This window comes from Schistocerca gregaria, chromosome 4, assembly GCF_023897955.1.
Source record: "Schistocerca gregaria isolate iqSchGreg1 chromosome 4, iqSchGreg1.2, whole genome shotgun sequence".
In the NCBI taxonomy this organism is placed as follows: domain Eukaryota; kingdom Metazoa; phylum Arthropoda; class Insecta; order Orthoptera; family Acrididae; genus Schistocerca; species Schistocerca gregaria.
The window spans coordinates 197,538,293-197,563,626 of NC_064923.1; the positions used below are offsets into that span (position 1 = coordinate 197,538,293).

Here is a 25,334-nt window from a genome sequence, read left to right on the forward strand (position 1 = left end):
TTAAGTAAGAATTAGAGTCCTGTTCTCTTTGACATTGAGAAGCAACAGTCCTTGTTACAGTCATCAAAAATGGGCAATAATGTTTGATACCAATTTATTGTTTCTGTGAGATTTCACCACCGGTGTTCTGTTGTGTCTGTCGATAGAGGGCAGTTATGTTCGCTCACGCACAGTGGACCCTCGGTTGGTGTATAAAGGAGCCGCCATGGAATGTTTGATTTCAGTTCTGGCAAAATAGTGCGACAGCCTTCTCACCAGAATATGGCAAGGTGGACCACCAAAATATTGTGTCCAGATAACAATATGTTCTGGCTGGATCCCCGACATGAAGACAACCATTAGGACACACACAGGCATTATCCACACAAAAACACAAATATAAGTGGAATAAATGTGAACCAAAGTATACAAATACTAGTGAACCAAGTAAGAGCAACAAAAATTATGCTGCAGAATGTCTAGCAAATAAGTCAGTGGCCATTGTGTCTGAGAAATTACTTTCTGAGGAACTAGTGAATGCTATTATAGAACAAAGCAAAAATCTATGTATGCCAACAGAACACAGTAAATTTTCTTGTAACCAGATGAGAACCAGAATCTTTTAAAGGCATACTGCTTCTGAGTGGGTTCCATAAGCTTCTCCCTCAGAGTATGTACTGGGAATAGCTCAGGATGTTGGTGTTCTTTTACTCTTCAACTCCATGCCAATACACAGATTTCAGGAAATAAAGAAAGTAAGTCACCTGAATGACAGCTTCAAAATAGAGACAACTGACAAGATATAAATCCGAGGCTGTACTTTGAAACACTGAAATATAAATTTTCTAAATTTGGAATATTTTATTCAGAACCCTCAACTGATGAAATGATGGCATGTCATTAAGGCAAACATTCAGCTAAGATGTTTCTAAAGGGAAATCCTAACGAATCTAGGCATAAAATTCACTGTCTTACACGTTCCAATGGCTTTCTTTACAATTTTGCACAATACTGTGGCAAGACAGACAACAAATAGGAGCCTTGGAGGTGCAAGGGTAATAAAAGAGCTCCAATTAAACTGCAGGTGATATCACTAAGCTCCAGCTCACATTATAAAGCAGAACCACTGCTGGATAACTATGCATCACAATGTTTTATACATGAAAGTACCAACTACAGATGTTGAGGGAGTGGTTCCTGTAAGTGTGCATAACCTCAGGATTTATGGATTTGTTAGTTGTCAATGAAATTGTGCTAAACAACCCAAGCATGGATTGTAGCCAGAAGCAATTCATATTTATATGCCTTGCGATGGGAACATCCTGGAAATTAGAGGTAACATATAGGTTTATTGGCAATGACTCTTTAGGTTTGTTACTAAGTTCTTTTTAAAACCTATGGACTAATTAAATTTAATGTACATTTGTTTTGATAGAATGGTAAACTACATGGAAATTGATTTGTCAACCAACTTACTAAGCTTGTATACTTGTTATGTTGCTGGCAGAACCAAGACTGGGTAAGACAATGGCACTAGGAAACACGTTTATTATGAGTGGTTATGCATTCATAACTATGGCAAAGAAAAGGTCTACTTTTGCAGAGGTTTTTGCTTGCTGGTACACACAATCGTCATCGAGCACCTACTGATATGTAGCCTAGCACATTATCTGCACTGCTGTGTTTGGGATCAATTAATAGTCACAAATCAGCCCAATCTGTATAGCTGTGAAGCAGACCTAATGTAACCTGTCCTACAGCTTTTGTGGAACAAAATATTAGATATGTTTCTATATCATGTGTTAACAGGTGTTTTGTGATGAGAGAGAGTAATATGTCAGAGGTTACTTGCACACTCCACTAACACAGTAATGACTCAAGGCTGTAGCTGGATGTATAGAGCAAAGAAAAAAAGTCTGATTCTGCAACCACACAACCCCTCCACAACATAACAGTAACATAATTAATGGTATGCACCTTTAGGTGGACTGATAAGTTAAGGAATGAGGAGGTTCTACGCAGAATCGGAGAGGAAAGGAGTATGTGGAAAACACTGATAAGGAGAAGGGACAGGATGACAGGACATCTGCTAAGACATGAGGGAATGACTTCCATGGTACTAGAGGGAGCTGTAGAGGGCAAAAACTGAAGAGGAAGACAGAGATTGGAATACGTCAAGCAAATAATTGAGGATGTAGGTTGCAAGTACTACTCTGAGATGAAGAGGTTGGCACAGGTAAGGAATTCAAGGCGGACCGCATCAAACCAGTCAGTAGATTGATGACCAAAAAAAAGTTACGAAATAGACTTAATCAGATTGAGAAACCACACCAGTCTTGGGTACTATTCGTATCAACAGCTTTTGCAGTATTATACAACAATATTTTGGTTTTCCATGTGGTAAAACGTTTGACGAACTTTGACGAGGTAATAGATTCTTTCGCAGAACAATAAGCACGCTGTGGAAAGCTGTACCAAGATTGGAGAAAAATGCTGGGACCTAAGACTTGAAGAAATCTGCACAGCCTTGCTTGTCTCTTACCTTTAATCGTTTTATGTTTCCTACATTAATTTTAGTCACTCGAAACAGAAAGTTAACAATTAATAGGTGAGAAGCAGTGCAAATTTTCTGAAGAGTTGTTTTTCTCCCAGTCACAAATGATCCCACCCATAAAGGGGGTAGAATGTCAAACTAGCCGACTGGGAGCAGGAGAGGCACCATAGGACATTTTAATTTCCAGTGCCCTGATTATTTGTTTGATGGCTTCCATTACACAATTTACGCGTCTGGATTCCAAAGAGCTAAATACAGTGGCGTGCGATGCCTGCACTATGGCACACTTAAGACCGAGTAAAATGTCTTACACCTCCTCGAACATGTCTGCTTTGTATATCAAAATCTTCAGGAAGATGAACATGAAATACAATAGATCTGGGGCTGAAGTTAGACAGTCAGGCAGTTAGGAAGTTGCGCGCGCAAATTTAAGCGACCCGCCAGAGTTGGTATCGCCAAACGTGTGTGCTTTGTTTGGTTTCCTAAAACAGAACAAAGAGAGCAATACCAAAATTGGACATGGGATGATGGTAAGGATCGAACCCAAGACGAAAGCCGAGCAGGCTCGTGCGCTATCATCTACGCTATGAGAACAACTGACGCTAAATGTATCGGGCGGGGCGCTTGAATTTGCGCGCGAAACGATCTTGTTGGCTAACTTCGATGCTGATAAAAACGGAGATAGCGCAACGTATCGAATATATTTCTTAACATTTATTTCTCAGTGTAACCTACCCTGCAAAACCCTTACAAGCTTTTCGGACTGTTTATAACCATTCTGCCATTACTATTATCATTTTTTCTTAAGCTTGCAATACCGTTTTCGTAAGTACCATTTGTTTTTCAAGTACTACCATTAATGAATGACAATTTTTGCTTTGGAGGATCTCTCATGTTCCACCCCTACACAAATACTTTGTACTTTGGAACATGCACGTATGACAGTATAATTGAAACATATGCATCAAATATACTTGAACATCTCAAGAAAATGCCTTCTCCGATTTGTAGGTAGTTTTCGCAATAGACCAGAAATTGTTCCATTATCCATCTAGCAACAGTAAACTAAGCGACAGAACAACACTAAGTAATGGCAACTACATTGCTATAGAGTCTAAACTGCATTATTATTATTATTATTATTATTATTATTATTATTATTATTAGTGGTGGTGGTAGTTCAGTGGTCAAACACAAAGCATTAGCAACTTGAAGACTTCCGACTTCTTCTAATTCACAAGAATGGAGTCCAACGATCAAGCTACAACAAACTCAAGGCTAAGTACAGTGCACACATTTTAAGAGACAGTATTTGTTAACCAAAACTAATGAAAAACACAAATATAAAGACGCTGACATTTTAATATGTAAGGCACAGTTTTCTGTTGCAGAACCACATAATTACTCGATAATGGCCTAGAAGGCTGAAGCTAATTGTGAATAAATAAAATTAATACAGCAATAGTGTAAAACGCTACCTTGTTTTAGTTTTTTGTAATTCGAACTACCAGACACGAATTAAGTTGGCTCTTTCTTGTGTTGAATTATTCCTAGTTTCAATCCTAAAACTAATTTCAAACACCAGCAAAAATTTGTTGTTTGAGTTACATATTGTTTCTCATGAATAGCAAGTCAAAATATACTCTCTGGTCAACTAACAAAATAATAAATACAATTCTGAAGAAAATGTATATCGTAGTGTAGAGCAACAGAATATGAGCAAAATAGTGCTTAGTAAGCAATGAGGGATAATTGCAGTCGTTGTAGAACAACCACAATCTGAGTGAGATTCTGTTGTTAGAAAGAGTAGTGAGATCCATATACAGGATACCGATGTATAGGCTTGAATGAGCGCCTTGCAGTGCAGCTTTTTCTTCCACAGATATTCACCGAACTATGTCGGCAAATCGTTATTAAGAAAACACAAAAAATGCTTTTTTATTACTGTATTGCTGTCTCAGTTACTTCAGTGCCAGGTTAATTTCAGACAACTAATCATATCATCTGAGAATAATTACATATCTCTGGCGATCGTTATTATGTATTGCGTGCTCTTTATTACGAACCAGTATTTTCAATTTCCTTATAATAGGTCAAATTGGCAGTGATGTTAGATAAGCTGCGCATTGTGAAGCTATCAAAATGATTGCAATTTTTGTTTTTGTTGTGCTTGTATTGTCGCTATTACTCTTTGCAAACGTAAGTAAAATATATAATTGTATCAGTAACTATTAACCTGACTTTTCGGTGTGAGCAATAATGCTGCCGATGTATTTTTGTAAAGGAGAACAATATAATCACTCAAGGTGCTTATTCTAAGGGAGACGTTCTTTAATCTTCTTCTAGCATTTCTATCTGTCTTATTACCCTTTCTGCATATAGACTGGGAAAAAAAACGTGGAAGATGTCTACACGAAATAGTGATATTTTACATCTTACTGTCTGTGGAACCATATGAGCTAAAGTGACCCGGTCATACGAGACATCACTTTGTAGCCTACATACTGCACGGAATGCTTGAAAGAGTGAAAACTAGGTAACAATATATTGCGATAGGTATTAGTAGTACATGCTTATGAACACGCTGATGAGTACATCGATATTACGAGGACCACCTGCATAGAATTAAAAGAAAAGATAGGTACTAAAAGAAAGGCTTTTGAATTATACTCGAAAGCCAAGCTATCAAGCTTTGATAGCTGTTATTATTTCTGTAGTGATTAAAAAACGTTTTAGACTCTACGAAAGATACGGTGGCCGATGCGCAGTGAGCAATTTTCGTACAAAACACCAGGCGAGTTCATTTGCTTGTTCAGGAGGGGAGGCCATTTTTGCGTATTATTAATAACCTTGAACATTGCCGGTCAGCACGCGGTGCGACAGCAGAGTCGAGGCATATGCCCAATAATCTTTCTCATATGATTTTACAGATACTACTCGGTAAAAAATTTTCGCTTTTGCCACACTTATAACTTTATATGCCAGTTTCATAATGATATGCCCATCATTTCGTTAATGGTCATAACTATTGTGATATTTTCATTTAAGTAAGACACTGCCAGAAACTTGACAAAGTTTACAATGAAAAACAGGGGACGCTATGATTTTGCTTATGGTGCATGTTATACACTCCTGGAAATTGAAATAAGAACACCGTGAATTCATTGTCCCAGGAAGGGGAAACTTTATTGACACATTCCTGGGGTCAGATACATCACATGATCACACTGACAGAACCACAGGCACATAGACACAGGCAACAGAGCATGCACAATGTCGGCACTAGTACAGTGTATATCCACCTTTCGCAGCAATGCAGGCTGCTATTCTCCCATGGAGACGATCGTAGAGATGCTGGATGTAGTCCTGTGGAACGGCTTGCCATGCCATTTCCACCTGGCACCTCAGTTGGACCAGCGTTCGTGCTGGACGTGCAGACCACGTGAGACGACGCTTCATCCAGTCCCAAACATGCTCAATGGGGGACAGATCCGGAGATCTTGCTGGCCAGGGTAGTTGACTTACACCTTCTAGAGCACGTTGGGTGGCACGGGATACATGCGGACGTGCATTGTCCTGTTGGAACAGCAAGTTCCCTTGCCGGTCTAGGAATGGTAGAACGATGGGTTCGATGACGGTTTGGATGTACCGTGCACTATTCAGTGTCCCCTCGACGATCACCAGAGGTGTACGGCCAGTGTAGGAGATCGCTCCCCACACCATGATGCCGGGTGTTGGCCCTGTGTGTCTCGGTCGTATGCAGTCCTGATTGTGGCGCTCACCTGCACGGCGCCAAACGCGCATACGACCATCATTGGCACCAAAGCAGAAGCGACTCTCATCGCTGAAGACGACACGTCTCCATTCGTCCCTCCATTCACGCCTGTGGCGACACCACTGGAGGTGGGCTGCACGATGTTGGGGCGTGAGCGGAAGACGGCCTAACGGTGTGCGGGACTGTAGCCCAGCTTCATGGAGACGGTTGCGAATGGTCCTCGCCGATACCCCAGGAGCAACAGTGTCCCTAATTTGCTGGGAAGTGGCGGTGCGGTCCCCTACAGCACTGCGTAGGATCCTACGGTCTTGGCGTGCTTCCGTGCGTCGCTGCGGTCCGGTCCCAGGTCGACGGGCACGTGCACCTTCCGCCGACCACTGGCGACAACATCGATGTACTGTGGAGACCTCACGCCCCACGTGTTGAGCAATTCGGCGGTACGTCCACCCGGCCTCCCGCATGTCCACTATACGCCCTCGCTCAAAGTTCGTCAATTGCACATACGGTTCACGTCCACGCTGTCGCGGCATGCTACCAGTGTTAAGGACTGCGATGGAGCTCCGTATGCCACGGCAAACTGGCTGACACTGACGGCGGCGGTGCACAAATGCTGCGCAGCTAGCGCCATTCGACGGCCAACACCGCGGTTCCTGGTGTGTCCGCTGTGCCGTGCGTGTGATCATTGCTTGTACAGCCCTCTCGCAGTGTCCGGAGCAAGTATGGTGGGTCTGACACACCGGTGTCAATGTGTTCTTTTTTTCCATTTCCAGGAGTGTATAATATGACGCTGCATATGAAATTAAGTCAACATATTGAAATTTTCTTTACACTTCCGTAACGATCTCTCTTTCTCACCAATTTCGAGAACGGTAATGATATCGTAAATACGAAATATCCGCACCATTTTTCATATATTTGATAAACGGTTTGAGTTATCGAAATGAGATTTTCATTACCTAAAGATAACACGCAAAGAGGAGTGTATTTTCCATATGGTTACAACGCAAAACTCCATTTTTTATTCCACTAACTACGGACTTTTTCGATGCAAGAATGTAATATATAATATATAATTGGGAACAACGTAAGTGAAGACATTACACGTTTATTTTTGTACCGAATTTGTGGTTTTTCATATTGACCTTACTTTTCTTCAGTTCCATATTTAATAAACCACTGTTTCAGAGTTCTGTCACAGTTGCATCTGCTCATTTTAATTAGGTGACATTGTGTAAACTCCGTTGTATTTTGGTAAAAGAAACGAATTTTAATATTGCAACAAAACAACTGTAGATTTTACTCAAAATTCGCCACTCGTGACAGTTCCCTGAAACTTACAAGTGGTTACAAGCTGGGCGAAAATAAATAGCTACTGTTGTTGCATTTTCAGCAGAATTCGTTTTAGATAAAAACCAAAACAGAGTTAACAGTTGATCATTTTAAATGGTCATTGGCGTGTGGGTGTGGGCGTGGAAGGGACCCACGTAAAATTTACAGAAAATATGAACATAGTGTTCAGTTTAGTTTGGCACAGCACTTCCCCTACAGCACCTGCCCGCACCCCCCCCCCCCCCCCCCCCCCCTACGTTATTCTGGGCATTTCCCCTGCAGCGATTGCCAGCACCTCCCACCACTACCGCTCTCTCTACGCATGCCCTGCCTGCTACGCATCTTTCGGCCACGTTATTCTGCATGCACTATACCCAAGTATGATTCGAAGTGTCTCTGTAGTGTACATTGAGTGAATCCAACCATTCCTGTTGAATGTGCCCTAATTGTTAACAGGAAATCTCATGACAGAACAAAATGCATACCAGTAAAGGGATCATACTGTCAGAACAACACAATATAAGAAGTTTACAGACCAACAACACTGTGATCATACTTCTCTATAGACGAGAATGACCACTGGAGCTACCCTAAAGCAGGACACATCCTTGTTGTAATGGTCTTCGTTGATAAGGGATCCATTAGTGGGTAAAGGCTTTTTAATACCCTAACCACCTTCAACTGTATGCACCCACAGCCTGTAGCTTTTGCATTTTCTTCTTGTGTCATTTATCCATCTTTAGTTAGGTCACCCATAGGTCACTCTACATCAAATCAAACACTTTGATCAATTTTTGGACTTTGATACAGATATCTTAGATTTCTATGATTGTTTTTAGTATTTGGGCGCACCCATGCAGGTAACAAATACAATGCAGCAAATTTCTAACAGCTTTGGACCAAGGCAGTTTTCTGTGTTAATTTTTTCCAATTTGTACTGGAATTTATTTGACTATTATTCTAAAACCACTTACGTTACAGAATTGTGCCGTTCAATATTTTGAAACTTGTAAACTGTGCTTCAATTTAGTATACAACACAACACTACTATGAGATTAAATTAATTATGGAAAATATAGCACAACTTTTTATTAGCAGTTCATATTGCAAAAAATGACCATTAAAATTAACAGATATGGAGTTTTTGTTGTAGGTTACTCTATTGTTAGATGATAGAGTTTAACATTATAGTGAATACAGATTTGTTACATGTATAATGGGCATCCACAGACATTTATCCAGGGGATGGAGGGGGCAAGAGGCCATATAAAATTTCCTTTTGTATGTGAATGAGTTGATCAGTTTACAGATGTGTCGTGTACGACAGAGATACTCTTAATCTCTCATGTACAATTTAATTCTAGGCATTAGCTGTAACTGAATCTGCGTTCAAGAGCAAAAGATCTCAACTTCTATGTCTACACTCTGCAAACCACTGTGAAGTGCGTGGCAGGGAGTTTGTCGCACTGTACTGGTTATTATGATTTTTCCCCATTCCATTCACATATGGAGAGCGGGAAAAATGATAGTTTAAATGTCTCTGCGTATGATGTGATTAATCTGACCATACTCTCAAGATTTCTATGGAAGTGATATATTCCTAGTCATCATTTAAAGCTGGCCCTTGAAACTTTGTTAGCAGATTTTCTTGGAATAGTTTCCATCTATGCTCAAGAGACTGCCAGTTCAGTTCTTTCAACACTTCAGTGACACTCTCCCACAGGTCAGAGAAACCTGTGACCATTCATGTCGCCCTATGCTGTATAGATGTTGAACTCCAGACCTATTTGGTATGGGTCCCACACACTTGAGTAGTTTTCTAGGACTGGTCACACAAGTGATTTATAAGCAGTCTCCTTTGTAGACTGATTACATTTCCCTAGTATTCTACTAATAAACTGAATTCTGTTATCTGCGTTACCCATGACTGAGAATATGTAATAGGCCTCAGTTCCACTTCATGACCCCTTTCTTAGTGCTACGGTCAAATACTTGTACGAGTTTTCAGATTCCAAGTGTGCCTCACTAATATTATATTCATATGATACTGTTTTGTAAAGTGCATAGTTTTACATTTTTGAACTTTTAAAGCAAGTTGCCAATCACTGCACCACTTTGAAATCTTATCAAGGTCTGATAAAGTATTAGCTTCTGTTGTTAGTTCATATTTGGTGTACATGGTAAAGCAAACCAGTTTTTTGGTTATACCAAATAAACTGAGGAATGCTGAAATACTTATAACCTATGATTGTGATAAAAATTTTCATTTGTGCTAAAAAATTAAATTCAGCCCTACCACTGGCCTATATGCCAAGCCACGAAGTATCATTATTTCATTGTGGACTTCAGTGAGGAAGTTCAGAACTCAGACATTAAATTATACTTTCATTTCTGAGTGCTTAGAACTTGATGCAGTGACACTTACTAGCTTTTAGTCAAGTTGTTCTCAGCTTCAAAGGAGAAATTGCCTAACGTAACCAAGATGATCTACTTCTATGATGGTAGTGCTGCACAATATAAAAACATGAAAAAATATTGACAGTTGCTTCACAAGGTTGAGTACCATAGTGATACAGATTGACTATTTTGTCACAGCATATGATAATAGTGCTTGCAGTGATTTTGGGCTCACTGTCAAGTAAATTACAAGGGCTGTGTGAAAATGAAGTGACACTCAAGCAGTTGTTTACTTTGGCTGAAGAACCCGTTTCTGGCATCCATTTTTATTTATGTGCAGCAGAGGAATACTAGAAAAGAGAAATACAGTTATTGTCTCAATTCTTAGAAGATCTGAGTGTTATTGAAGTTGAATTCGCTACAGTTGCCTCAATCAGTGGTGTCAGTTCTCTAGGATGGTGGCAGGGGTTGGATATTCTTGAATATCATCAACCAAAGAAATTCAGATGCATGCTCTGTAGCCACAGGGACTTGCTACTTCATTTTTTATCTTTATCTAACCCTTTAGATGTGGTAACCGATCCGGACCAAACAAAGGTTGCAGTCAGGATACCTATTGTCAGAGTGCATGAGAGACATCATCAGTACCATGTTGTATTTACTTACAAAGAATTCTAAGTGAAAGGTATCACATTAATGAGATTTCAAGTAACATAGTTCATGTGACTGTCTTGTGGAGCTTTTTTTATTCACTGTATCTTTACCCTCTGTATCAGAAAACGATTGATTGAAGCTCTTTTAACACATTTCTGATCTTGTGTGACAATGATTCACAGAAAAAAATAAATCTCAGCCACACAAGTCATAGAAATTTCCTGCACATATACTTGTGTTAGTGTCTCCTTGGCAGTTAATTTGTGCTGTACATCTTGGAAACACACCTTCCACTGACTCAAACCTTCACAACTAGCAAAGTGGTGCAGTGTTACGACACTGGACTCACATTTGGTAGAACAGAGGCTCAATATCCCATTCAGCCATCCAGATTTAGGTTTTCTCTGGTTTTCCTAGCTGTTTATGAGAAATTCAGTAATGGCAGAAGATATTTGAAATATTTCCCAGTTATTCACTAATTTAAACTTGTGTTCTCATTGAAAGGGCATTAAATCCTAAGCTTTCTTCCTTTTTTCTTCAAGCTTCTGTGTGAATGTTTCAAACTTTCCTCATCACTTCTTCAGAGATGTTGCCACTTTTATGCCAGTGTCTGTTGCAATTCAATGATGTTATCCATTTTTATGCTTGTTGATGCCCCAAATGTGGTGCACTGTTAACAGTTTCCTTTACATACTAAGTGATTAAAATAGCTGTAAATATATTTTCTGTTCACTGCTTCAGCACTGTAATCAACATTGCTTACACTTCCATCACTATTTCTGACTTGCTGCAAATTTTGTTCAGTAGATTGTGTTTCCAAGTTAAGGCTTATATTTTTAACACATATTGATTTAATTGTTTTTCTGTTCACTTACCATATGATACACTCTGTTCCACAATGGATATTAATGTTCAAACAAATACAAATGTCTGCTGGTACTAGAAACAGACATGGATGACAGGACACTAAGTGATATGCTGTATGTAAAATTCATTGATGCCAACTGAGTAATAAGTTTAAATGAAATCCATATAAAAGTAAATTTACCAAGAAGTTTAGCTCAGGAACATTTTTAACTTAAAACTTGCAACAATATGAGTTTAGGGAGAAGCCCTTGACAGGATCTGAACATAACAAATAGTTAATGTCTGTAGAGCAGTCGAGGTATAGTTCCTGTTCGGCAAGTGGGACCAGAACCCACTTAAACAGAGGACTGTAACTTAATGAGTCTTGGGACAACCCCAAAGCTGCAGTGGAACATAACAAATAGTTAAGTGAGTTTTGAATTTGAGTAAATAAAAACACAAAATATGAAGTGTTTGGATTAAAAATGGTGTAAGACAGGGATTAGTCTTTTGCCCCTACCATTCAGTCTATACATTGAAGAAGTAGTGATGGGAATAAAAGAAAGGTTCAAGAGTGAAATTAAAATTCAAGGTGAAAAGATAACAGGATGAAAGCTGAAGTTTTAAATTTCACATTGAAGATATCGTTCACATGGCAGAACCATACAAACATACCGTCATTTGATCATTGGGCAGACTACCATATGGTCGACTTAGAAGTAAGCATACCGAGCATAGAAAACAACTGAAAGATTTGAAAAAAAAAAAAAAATCACCAGGTCCGGATGGAATCCCAGTTTAATTTTACAAAGAGCACTCGGTGGCACTGGCACCTTACCTAGCTTGCATTTATCATGAATCTCTCACCCAGCACGAAGTCCCATGTGACTGGAAAGAAGTGCAGGTGACACCAGTACATAAGAAATGTAAAAGAATAGACCTGCAAAATTAAAGACCATTGTCCCTAACTTTTGTTTGGTGCAGAATCCTTGAAGATATTCTCAGTTCAAATATAATAAACTGTCCTGCAACTGAGAAGCTTATGTCAATAAATCAGCATGGTTTTAGAAAGCATCACTCATGCAAAACTGAGCTTGCCCTTTCCTTACGTGATATACTGACAACCATGGATGAAGGACAACTGGCAGATTCCACATTTCTTTATTTCCAGAAAGCATTTGACACAGTGCTCTATTGCAGGCTCTCAACAAAGGTACAAGCATATGGAATAAATTCACAGATTTGTGAGTGGCTCAAATAATTCTTAAGTAATAGAACACTGTACATTGACCTCAACAGTGAGTTTTCATCGGAGATAAGGGTATCACCAGGCGTGCCCCTGGGTAGTGTCGTAGGACAGCTGTTGTTCTCTGTGTACATAAATGATTCGGCGGATAGGATGGGCAGCAATCTGTGGTTGTTTGCTGATGATGCCGTAGTGTATGTTAAGATGACGAAGTGTATGACAATACAAAATGACTTGGACAAAATTTCCAGTTGGTGTGATGAATGGTAGCTAGCCCTAAATGTGAAAAATGTAAGTTAATGCAGATGAGTAGGAAAACAAACCTGTAACGTTCAGATACAGTATTACTAGCGTCCTGTTTGATACAGTCAAGTCATATAAATACCTGTCACTGCAAAGTGACATGAGGTGGAATGAGCGTGTGAAAACTGTGGTAGAGAAGGTAAATGGTAGACTTTGGTTTATAGGGAGGATTTTAGGAAAGAGTGGTTCACATGTAAAGGAGACCACATATAGGATAATGGTGTGACTTATTCTTGAGTACTGCTAGAGTGTTTGGAATCTGTACCAGGTCAGATTGAAGGAAGACGTCAAAGAAATTCAGTGGTGAGCTGCTACATTTGTTACCAATCGGTTCGAACAACATGTAAGTGTTACGGAGACGCTTTGCGAACTCGGAAGATGACTGTTAATGGTCCACTGAGTATGTACTGAGAGGGCCTATGGACAATTAGAATATTCGTGCTAGCAAAATACTATGTTTTGACAGCATGGTGTTTACATGTGGCTGCAGGTCAGCCATACTGGACCACAGGTAGTAGTGTATACAGCTGGCTAATTACAGACAAAGCACACCTCAGATGGGAGCAGGAGGACTGGTATAGTAAATGCAAAAGCACTAAATCAATCAATGGAATGCATTTCATCATATAAAAAATTACCAACTGCAGTGAAACATGTTTACAATGAAACCATTCATTCAATCACAAATGTAAACACTTACTGAGTGATAAAGATGCACAATAAACCATACATCTGCTAATGGCATTGCACAGTAGCCATCAATGAATAGTACATTTTCATTAAGTGGTCTATAATATTAAGTTTAAATAGAAGGGTAAGTCAAATCCTATCCAAACTTTCCATAAACACTTCATTTTCTTCAAAAGTACAGTTTGATTTGCACATTATTTTTCAATATACACTAGTCATCTCCATTCTTTGAAATGTATTTGGCCCAGCAGCCTACAAGCTTGTGTATTCCTGCCAAAAAAATGTTTTTTCTTTTTGTTGCAAAGCCACTGACGCACCGCTTCTTTCACCATTGTGCCTAAGGAAAATCGATGAACTCATAAAGCGTCTTTCAGTGGCCAAACAAAAAACGTCTGACGGAGCAAGATTTGGAGTGCAAGGTGGATGTTCCAGCAGCTTGAAACCAGTTTCAGGATGGTTTCAAGGGTGATGTGAGCTGTGTGAGGACAAGCGTTTTCATGTTAATAGCAACACTTGACATGACAAGACATCTCATCATTTGCTGCAAACTGCTGGTTTAAGTTTGTTAGTCAACAGATGATGATCAAAACATTGGTTACTTAGTTGTTTTATTTTTTTGTAATGATGCAACGTAACACCCAAATGGTTTTATTCAAACTGACATCAGTTGTTGAAACCTATTAATATAGTGAAATGAATATATATTGACACTAAAGTTTTTAAAAGGAATCCTCAGAAAATAAATATGCTGAAATTGTAGCTTTTTATGGAGAGTGGAATAAGAGAACATTGGATGCTGCAGAATGATGTTTGTTGTAAAATAAGCGTACTTTCTTGCAGTGCAGTAGGTAATTATTTTGCTGTGGTTTACCTGTACAAAGGTCTGTTCATAAACCATGTACTGGTAGATAAAGAATGTCCTATTATAATAGATGATATGGATTTAAACTTCCCAAAATCATATCAATCAGGAATGGAGTCAGATGATAAGTTGAGATTAGGAATAAATTTGCATCTGACTGCAAAAATGGTCTTCAATTTCTTGTTATTGTGTTATGAACAGTTTTGGGGCTACCTGATGTTGACATGGCTTTCACAGTATATGCTAAATAAACACACACACACACACACTTTCTGCATAATCATAACTGAACCTCTATATGGATAATGCCTATCAGTATAGACTAATCATTTTGGATCCCCACTTCAACACGACATACTGCCCAGGGGAAAATAAGCATTAATGGCTTGCTCTTGCCACATGTAATTGGAGGTACTAACCAACCTAAAAACATACTTCTCCTAACAGCTATAATTATTAGCCTGCAAATGAAGTAAATATTGATCTACTGTCATTCAGTACACTGTCCTCAGTTACCAATAAAAATATCTGCACTTGTACCCTTAAGACATATAAATCAGGAGAATGTGAGGGTTGACATTAAAGGCATTGCTTTTGCATTAGTGGAGCTGTATCATGGCAGTGCAAAACAGTTGGTCACATTAGCAAATTATATGACAGGGATAAGATGAAGTTCAGAGTCAGGAAATATTCAGACTGGTATGCTGTGAGGTTTGGTGCTTGGTCTATTTCATGGCCTACATAAATGGTTACCCTGGGACACTGAAGGTTTCTTCAAAAACTGTGATGTTTGCTGATAAGTCTAGTACAGCAGCAAAAGTTCCAAGCAAGCACAGCAACCAATCACAACCAGGAGTTTACAGTTGATTCACAACATACATGTTATAAATTATACACAAATGAAAATGAATTTTTGGTATCAGAAGTAGAGATGAATGGGCACACATTGGACAAGTCTCCTTGTAGAATGCTCCTGGCAACTAGATATACAGTAAACTGTGCTGGTACCAGCATGTGGATAAGTTAACTAAAAAGCTCATTTCTACCTGCCTTGCAGTCAGCTCTCACTGTGTAGATCAGCAGACAGGACTAACATCATACTTTGTACATTTTAGCTTAATACTAACCTATGGCATGATCTTCTGGGTTCATTTATTTATTTATTTGTCCATATAAATCTCTTTTTCAGTACATATATTGTAAACAGGAGATTGGACAAGAAAAACCTTTTTAGCTATTGGTTTTTCAAACATCAAACATACATTATTTAAATTTTTAGGACAAATTGGATCTATACAGTTAATATTTACAAATTTTTGAAATACTGTATATTTATAACTATTTCTACAATTCAAGATACAAATTACATTTTTTCTTGCATAAGGTACTGTGAGTTTGAATAGTAGCAGTTTTTCAGAAGGTGGGCTGTCACTTTTTAAAGCCTTGTAGTTGAGGAAGAGATTTTATGTGTCTTGGTAATCTGTTGTAAAGTTTTCTTCCTGCATGCTATATACCTTTTTGGCATAATGTGGTGTTACAATGATTAACATGTATGTCACTGTCTGACCTGGTACTGTAATCATGGACACTTTTGTTTTGAGGAAAAAGGTTGTCTTTTCTCAGTATGCTTTTTTTGGCATGCATGACTACTTCCAGTATATAAATTCAGGGAAGGGGTAGGATCTTTAGATCTGTAAAGAAAGGTTTGGTTTTATGCTGCTCACTCGTTTCATTATTCTTATAATTGCCTTTTGTTTCCTGAAAACTGTTATGGCCTGGTGTACATCTCCACAGAAAATGATACTGTACTTCAGTATTGAATGTATACAAGCAAAGTATGCAGCCCTAACTGTTTCTGCACTAGTACTATTCTTACTACATAGCTCATTTCTGCTAGTTTTGAATTTAGGGATGTGGCATGAGTGCTCCATTTAAGATTTTCCTGGATATGAATCCCAAGAAATTTAATTTCATTGGCAGCACTAATGTTTTGGTTATCTATACATATTACAGGTTGTGCCGGATTCTTATTTTGAAATTTTGGAAATTGATGAGTACCATTTTTTGGGGATGAACTATTAGCCTGTTTCTAGTAAATCATTCAGACACTCCTTTTGTAATATCTTTTGCAGATGCAGTAAGATTTTCTTCTTTATCCCCTTCAATCAATAGACTGGTGTCATCTACAAACAGTACTGGTTCAGAATCCTGAACATGTGATGGGAAATCATTAATGTAGAACAAAAAAGAAAGTCACCTAAAATGGAGCCCTATGGAACACCATGATTTAGTCTACATGGTTCTGGAAGGTGTACCTTGCGTTCTTTTCCTTCCATGTACTTAATTTGAGTTACCTGAGAGCGATATTCCGAATATGATTTAATCCACTGATTTGGCACACCTCTTACACCATACCATTCTAGCTTTCTCAGGAGTATAGAATGATCAATCACATCAAAAGCTTTTGTTAGGTCCAAGAATAAACCTGAGATATTTCTGTGGTTGTGCACTGCATTTAAGACATGGTTTATCAGATTCAAAGGGGCTGTTTCAATTGATCGCTGTGGTCTGAAGCCATGTTGACATCCAGAAATAATGTTATTCCTATCGAAGAATGTAATTAGTTTTGAAAGAAACACTTTTTCAATGATTTTCGAAAACCCTGACAACAGAGACACAGGCCTGTAGTTACCCATACATTGATTATCGCCTTTTTTATATGGGGGTATTACTTTTGCCATTTTCAGTTGCTGGGGAAAGACACCACATGATAAGGATGAATTGCATATGTCCAATAAAGGCAAAAGTATTTGTCTTGCTGTTATTTTTATAATATTATCTGGAATATCATCAATACCAGTTGAATACTTACTCTTCCGTGAATTAATGGTATTTAGGAGCTCTGTTGGGCTTACTGGACTGAGGAACATGGATATATTATTTATTTCGATAGATGAAAGTTCTTTCCATGTTGTATTAGGTGGATTTCCAAATTTTTCCTTCACTAATTTTCCAGCAACAGTTGCATAATAAGAATTGAAACTGTTTGCAACTGCCCTAGGGTCAGTGACATTCTTGCCATCATGTGATATCACAATATTTTTGTCATTTGTCTTTTTCCCCCGTAAGATCCAGCACAGCTTTCCACATGGACTTAGTTTTATTGGATGACTTCATAATATATTTGTCATCTTCCTTAATTTTTGCCTCTTTCATGACCTCTTTCAAAACTAACTTGTAATTTTGAAATAATTAATAAATTCTGGACTGCTGTGAGTTTTTGATTGCAGAAAAAGTTCTCGCTTCCTTTTATAAGATACTCTAATGCCTGATGTAATCCAGTTTTTGAATCTGTGCTTTTGGAAATCACTTTCCTTTGTGGAAAAGCTATGTCAAAGTTATTTTTGAAAACGTTCAAAAATTTTTTCATTGGTAATAGAGGTGTCATATACTTCTCTCCAAGATTGTTCGCTGATTAGGTACTGGAAATATTCAATATTTTTCCTACTATAAATTCTTTTATGGATGACATTTTCTATACTGGTCGAAATTTGATTTACAGGTATGGTCAGTAATTGCGAAAGGTGGTTACTATAGCTGGTATCAAAGTTTTCTGGTGTACACTTGTCCATGTTTACACATACCTGATCAAGGAGAGTGAGACTAGTTCTTGTTACATGAGTTGGGGAGCTAACAGTCAGACAAAGATTGTAGGCTTTTATAATATTTAAAAATGTTTCCCTATGATGGCTATGGCTCAGAAAGAAAATATTAAAATCACCACATAGTACCACTGTTTTCCCAGTTGTCTTAAGTTTGCCTAAAGCAAGGTCCCATTTTTGAAAAAAAAATAAAAATAAAAAACCACTTATGTTGCTAACAGGAGATCTATACACACATAAAATAATAGTTGTTTTCAGACATTAACTCAACAGCTGAGATTTCAAACTCTCTTTCACAACCAAGTTTGCAAACACATGCTATACTCTTATAATCCACATTTTCAATTAGATACGTACAAGTTCCCCCTGTTTTCATTCCATTTTACAAAAGCAGTTTGGAAGGTTAAAATGCAATATTTTTAAGTACTGAAAGTAGTAATTTTGTAACCAATGCTCACAAAAACATAACACTGAAACATCTTTCCATTCACTATTGGGGAATATATTTATTTCATCAACTTTGTTAGTGACTGTACATTCTGGTGTACAATCTTCAGTATGTATTTGCAGTTTAATTCTGCATCACATTTTTTTGTGATACAGTCTACTTAGTGCAGGTCAAGTCAAAAAAGTATTATATAGAAGTGTGCAGTAGATTGTTGCATACAGTTGATAACTGGATATCTTATGGACACCTCCTCAGGGACCTGGGGATTCTTGACACTCACGTGCCAATACATACTCTTTCTAATAGTACTTCTGATTAAAATAAAAGTGATTTCAAGATTAACTGATAGAAATTATAACAACTCCCATACAGACTATGCATTGATCTCCAGAGTTCAAAATGGAGTTTTATATTCAGGTAACAGCTTTCTGACAGACATCAGTTGAAAAGTCCCAGATATTCAAAAACAAATGCTTGGACGTATCCAATAGAAACACTGTTGAGCAACAAAAGAGGAGAAGGAGGAGGAATGGCTATTTCCTAAGTATCTGTTCCCCCTAATATACATAATATATGTAAAGTAATTTTTAAGTTATCCCAACAATTATCGATATGAGTAGATTAGTATGTTAGCCATAGACTTTTGTTAGTATAATTTACAGAAGTCTAGTGGCTGTTTCTGCATATTAATATTATAACTTGACTTGATCCATGTCCCTCAGGGCTCTCCTCCATGATGGGATTTATGATACATGGTGAGTGAATAAATGAAAGAGCAAGAACAGAACTTGACATCTTTGTAAATCCATGTTCTAGACTTGTCCATCTCTCAAGACAGACAATATAGAAGCATTAAACTCAAAATAAAACAAAAAATTACATTTTGAAAAAAAAAGAACTGTAAGTGCATTGGTTGTCACTTATGAAAGGATAAACATATTGTACATTGGTTGTGGTAAAGTATGCTGAATGAAGGCACCTCAGTTCACTAGGTTCTGTTAAGCATTAGCAGTTGACAACAACTGTGCTATGATTATTGTAGTGCTGTAAATGGCCTCAGTAGCACAACCATAAAAAAATGCTTTTGCACTTCACAAGAACATCTAATTTAACACTAATGTGTACATAACAGTTAGGTACCTGATGATGACAGCAAGCTGCTAAAATAATTTGTGGCAGTAACTATTGGAAAATAAACATGACTGAAGATGAAGAAGTGTTATTTATGAATTTATTAGTAGCCACAGACCACAACCATTTCCATGCAACATGGACAAATTTGAGCTATAAGATAGTGTGTCCTGCTTTCCTTATTCATCACATTGTGGCGTCAAATCGAAGGACTTGCACCAGACGAACGGTCGACCCGACGGGAGGCCCTCGTCACAAGAAATTTCAGTTCAATGCAGTATATTGACTTTTTATTTTGGAGCAAATTCTGTTTATAAGTACTAAAGGAGGTACTTGTATGAATATATATTATTAATGACTGACAAACAGTGTAGTATCTGTTGTATTACAATATTTAGTGGCATGGATGGGGATTGTCAGTGTTTATACTGTTCATATAATTTTCATATAATTTTGACATTTATGTTTTGTGTTTCAGGCAAAACCTGGTAATGAAGAAATGATGATGTATAAAAATAATGATAGTTCCAGAGGCATAAGTCTACGATTACAACCAGAGGAATCACAACTTGAAAACTGTATGAAGATAACATCAAATGTGTATTGACATTAATCTTATAAGTACTAAAATTAATGAGAAATATATCAAGAAAATTTTGAAAACATATTATTTTGGGATGGCGTTATATCAGTGAATGATTTATGTACTTGGCCTTTATCTTGATCAGTAGTGTCAATAAATTATTGATGTGTTGAGCTGAAGACTTGCATTGTTTCCATCTTGACAATGAGTGGAGAAACAGGATAGAGGATGAAATAGGTTTTAAAACTTCATGCATTTCTTCCTGTAGCTTTGTACTTGATATTTATCAGAAGAAAAATCCTAATTCACAGAGAAAGATTAATGTTTTTTTTAAGCATTGAACAACAAGTGCCAACTGTTTGATCGTATAACAAATGAAATTAATTCTCAGAATCAAATCCATTTTCTGCAACAGTGCCAACAGAAAATCTGTGTATTTGCATGTGCGCACTCGAGTGTGTTGGGTGGGAGGGTTTAAAAAGGGAAGATCTGTGCCAGTGTGCCTGCACAGAACATTGGAATCTAATATTTATCCAATAAGGCCCACCTCCAAGATTGAAATTTTGGTAGAGAAGTGGAAAACACAATAAAAATGGGTGTGTAAAGGTTTGTCAATTAATATTTTGTTACTGATTTTGTGTTAATTTTGTATGTTTGAGTGCCTTCTTTGGAAAACCTTATGGCAGCAACTAATCTGCCAAGATGACCTATCCCCTCCTCCCCAAATTGCATCTTGCTGGTTAATGGATCAATAAAAGCCAGAGGAAATATGCCCTATAGCACTGACTGATTACAAAGATAACTTAAGCATAATGCTTATCAAGTCACCAAAAAAATTAAGAGTGTTATAAACACCATAACATCCAGAAGAACCACCACTTTTTTGACCTAATGAATTCTGTTATCTCATTAGGGCTTGTTTTTTTGAAACTAATGTCTGTTATGGAGTGCCTCCATAAGCAAATCCAAATTGTCTGTTACTGCCTGTTTGTTAGTAGGAAGTAAAAAGTCAGGAAAAGACAAGATCTTATTTTATCTATTTTGGTTGGAGAATACGACAGAAATTTTTACACACTGAAGAGCCAAAGAAACTGGTACACCTGCCTAATATTGTGTACGACACTGAGAGCAAGCAGAAGTGCTGCAATACAACATGGTATGGACTCAAAGTCTTAGGTGGGAAATGACACCATGAATCCTGCAAGGCTGTCCATAAATCCATATGAGTACAAGCAGGTGAAGATCTCTTCTGAACAGCAAGTTGCAAGGCATCCCAGGTATGCTCAATAGTATGTATGGGGAGTTTGGTGGCCAGCAGAAGTGTTTAAACTCAAATGGGTGTTCCTGGAGCCACTCTATAGCAATTCTGGACATGTGGGGTGTCACATTGTCCTGCAGGAATTATCCAGGTCCGTCGGAATGCACAATGGATACGAATAGATACATGTGATCAGACAGGATACTTATGTACGTGTCACCTGACAGAGTCATATCTAGACATATCATGGGTCCTATATCACTCTAACTGCACACGCCCAAGGCTATTACACAGCCCCCACCAGCCTGCTGAGATGCAAGGTCCATGGATTCATGAGGTTGCCTCCATACCTGTACACATCCACCTGCTTGATACAATTTCAAATGAGACTCGTCCAACCAAGCAACATGTTTCCAGTCATCGACAGCCCAATGTCGTGGTTGACGGGCCCAGGTGAGGCAGAAGGCTTTGTGTTGTGCAGTCATCAATGGTACATGAGTGGGTGTTTGGCTCCAAAAGCTCATATCAATGATGTTTCATTGAATGGTTCACACATTGACATTTGTTGATGGTCCAACATTGAAATCTGCAGCAATTGGTGGAAGGGTTGCAATTCTGTCACATCAAAAGATTCTCTTCGGTCACCATTGGTCCCGTTTTTGCAGTACCTTTTTCTGGCTGCAGTGATATCGGAGACTTGATTTTTTATCAGATTCCTGATACAGTACACTCATGAAATGGTCATATGGGAAAATCCCCACTTCATCACTACCTTAGTGATGCTGTATCCCATCGCTTGTGCTTTGACTATAACATCACACTCAAACTCACTTAAATCTTAATAACCTGCCATTGTAGCAACAGTAACTGATCTAACAACTGCACCAGACACTTGTTGTCTTACATATGTGTTGCCAACTGCAGTGGCATATTCTGCCTTTTTATACATCTATGTATTTGAATACGCATACCTATACCAGTTTCTTTGATGCTTCAGTGTAAATTACACTGTAGGTCATAGGAAATACTGCAACCCGCCACAAGTTTTCTTGAAAAGATTTGATTATACCATACTAGTTGTGGGCCTTTGCCCATCGTCAGATGGTAAAGTTGACTTCTTGTAAGTTTCACATTTGTGCCTTTCTGGAAACCCCACCTTTACATTTAAGACAGAGGTTTGGTTTTCTTTTACAATCCATACTGATCCATGAACTGAAGGTACAACTTGCAAGAAGTCAATGCTACCAGCTGGTGAAAGGCTTAGGCCCAAACTAGTATGGTATGAAAAAATCATTTGCAAGAAAATTTGTTGCTGGTCTCAGTATTTTCATCAGTATAATAAAAGGCAAGACTGATTTAAAAAATTCCCAGCCTGTGGATAGTGTCTTGTGTTTTACTCGAAGTTGTGGAAATGGGACTTACCTGGTTATTACATTAATGCCGTCAGTTGTAACTTGACATATCGCTATAGTAACACATGGGTAACTGACCACTACAAGCCAATGAGGCCTAAGAACAAACCAAGGAAATCGAGTTTTATGTGGTTCCAGGGCTGTGAACATCTGAACCGAAGGTTGAATTTCATGGATGATGCTGTCTGCCGTTATATACCACATTCACTTTTGCACATTAGATGCTCTATATTATTTATGATTCTGGACAAACAGGCATGGTGTCATGTTAGTTCCTACATAAACTGAGTGCTGTGGCTTCTGTGAAGAAGATATAGTACTTGTATTAGAGAAGGAAAATTTGCTGCTCACCATATAGCAGAGATGCTGAGTCGCGATAGGCACAACAAAAAGATTCACACAATTATAGCTTTTGGCCATTAAGGCCTTTGTCAGCAATACACACACGCACACACATATACTCAGGCAAAGGCGACTTGCAAACACATCTTCAGTCTCAGACAACTGAAACCACACTGGATCTAGTACTTGGAATCACGAATGAAGGCAGTGTGGTGTCAGGTTTCTGTGTCAAACATGACATCATCTGTCACCAAAGGTTAATAGCATAGGGGAAAAAATGTACTTCTAAATGATCCAAACAATCCTACTGCATCTAACACTACACTTTGTACAATGCAGGATCCATACTGGTGATTTCAGGGGTCCATTGATGAAAAATATATAATGGATTCATTGATATGTAGGCAAAGAGCTTCTTAGGTATCGAATACCACATCAAGATGCATACCTGGGAAAGAACATAAATGCTTACATGCTGACGATTGGGATTAGAATGCATTTCATAGCTGTGTGTTCTCACGAACAGGTCTCAATGCAGATAATTCTTTCACAATTTTGTCATGCTACTTGCAATGAGGGCCAAATAATGCAGTTTGTGGGCATCTGTTAGATGAAACCTATGTCCAGAAATTTCAAGGAAAATAGTTGATCATTGTAGATGATTTCTAAGGCCTTCTTCTCAATCACTGAGTAGTTCTTTTCTGCTGTTGACAACTTCCTTAATATAAAAGCTATTGGTTACCCTGTAGCATAAGTAACTCTGCACTGAATCTCACTGGTCCACTAATGTGAGACAGCAGTGGGTTTGCCAGTGGATAAGTTGTTAAGCATGGGAAAGACTTCCGTAAGAATCTTGAATTAGAAAACAACTTATAGCATTGTTTAGACCAACAGAATATGAAACAAAATAAGTGTAATACTTATTTAAAGAAGAATTTGTAGTGTAAATAATTAAAACCAGGTTGGTAGGTACTCAGAGAGCACATGGGATAAGGTTATGATTGTGGATGGGACCGTAAACAGTTACTGTGAGTTGCACAATCAAATACACAACTTTATTTTTCTAAGAACCACTCATTTACACATTGCTTTAAAAGATCACAACCAAACAATATGGCTGAAGGCCTAGTTAAAGACCTTGAGATGCTTTCTGGGCTCAAGGCCCACAAGAAAACAAGAACGGCCGAAGGCCAGGCTTCGAAATCAAAAGCAATTAAAAATAGAAGCTAAAATTTGTTTCTTAAAAAAAAAAACATGCCATTGAAAACAATTAGCGGCTGAAGGCTTACACTACACGTCTGAAGGACAAATATAATTAAAACACATCAATAAACAATTTTTTCAACTAAGAAATTTATTTTTAAACTTACAACAGAACAGTCGGAAGCCTAATTAAAGAAATATTAACTTATTGCACAGTTAAAGGCCACAAATGAATCTGAAACAACGGCTGCAGGCCTGAACAACGAGTCATACAAACAATTTGAAATAAACCCCTTCCTTCTTATAAAAAATTTTTCTTTAAAGAAAACTCACAGCTGAAGGCCTTATTAAAAGGGGTTCACGTAAATCCTCGGCTGAAGACATCGAACAACTAACGGCTTAGGGCATGGATTACAAGAATTTCAGATAGGACCAATTTTAGGAAAACATTCTTTTTTCTTTTTAAAATAATATTAACCTTAATAGTTTTAATTTAACATGGGTGAAGGTCTTTATGTAAAATTTAAAAAGAACTGAATTAATACACGACTGAAGGCCTCGTACAATACTTAAAACTAAAATGAAAATCACGATCGAAACAAACAGAACAAGTGGTGCTCCGAAGTGTTTCAAGGGTCAGCCTGAGAAGGTAGCTCAAAC

The 25,334-nt window shown here is 38.0% G+C and overlaps 1 long non-coding RNA gene across 1 annotated transcript; it reads left to right on the forward strand.

Moving 5' to 3' along the window:
• The first annotated feature begins 4,578 nt into the window (after nt 1-4,578).
• On the forward strand, nt 4,579-20,640 carry LOC126268067 (uncharacterized). The gene is made up of 2 exons (XR_007549075.1): nt 4,579-4,732; nt 20,355-20,640. It is a non-coding gene; the product is annotated as an uncharacterized LOC126268067 (long non-coding RNA).
• The last annotated feature ends 4,694 nt before the right edge of the window (nt 20,641-25,334 follow it).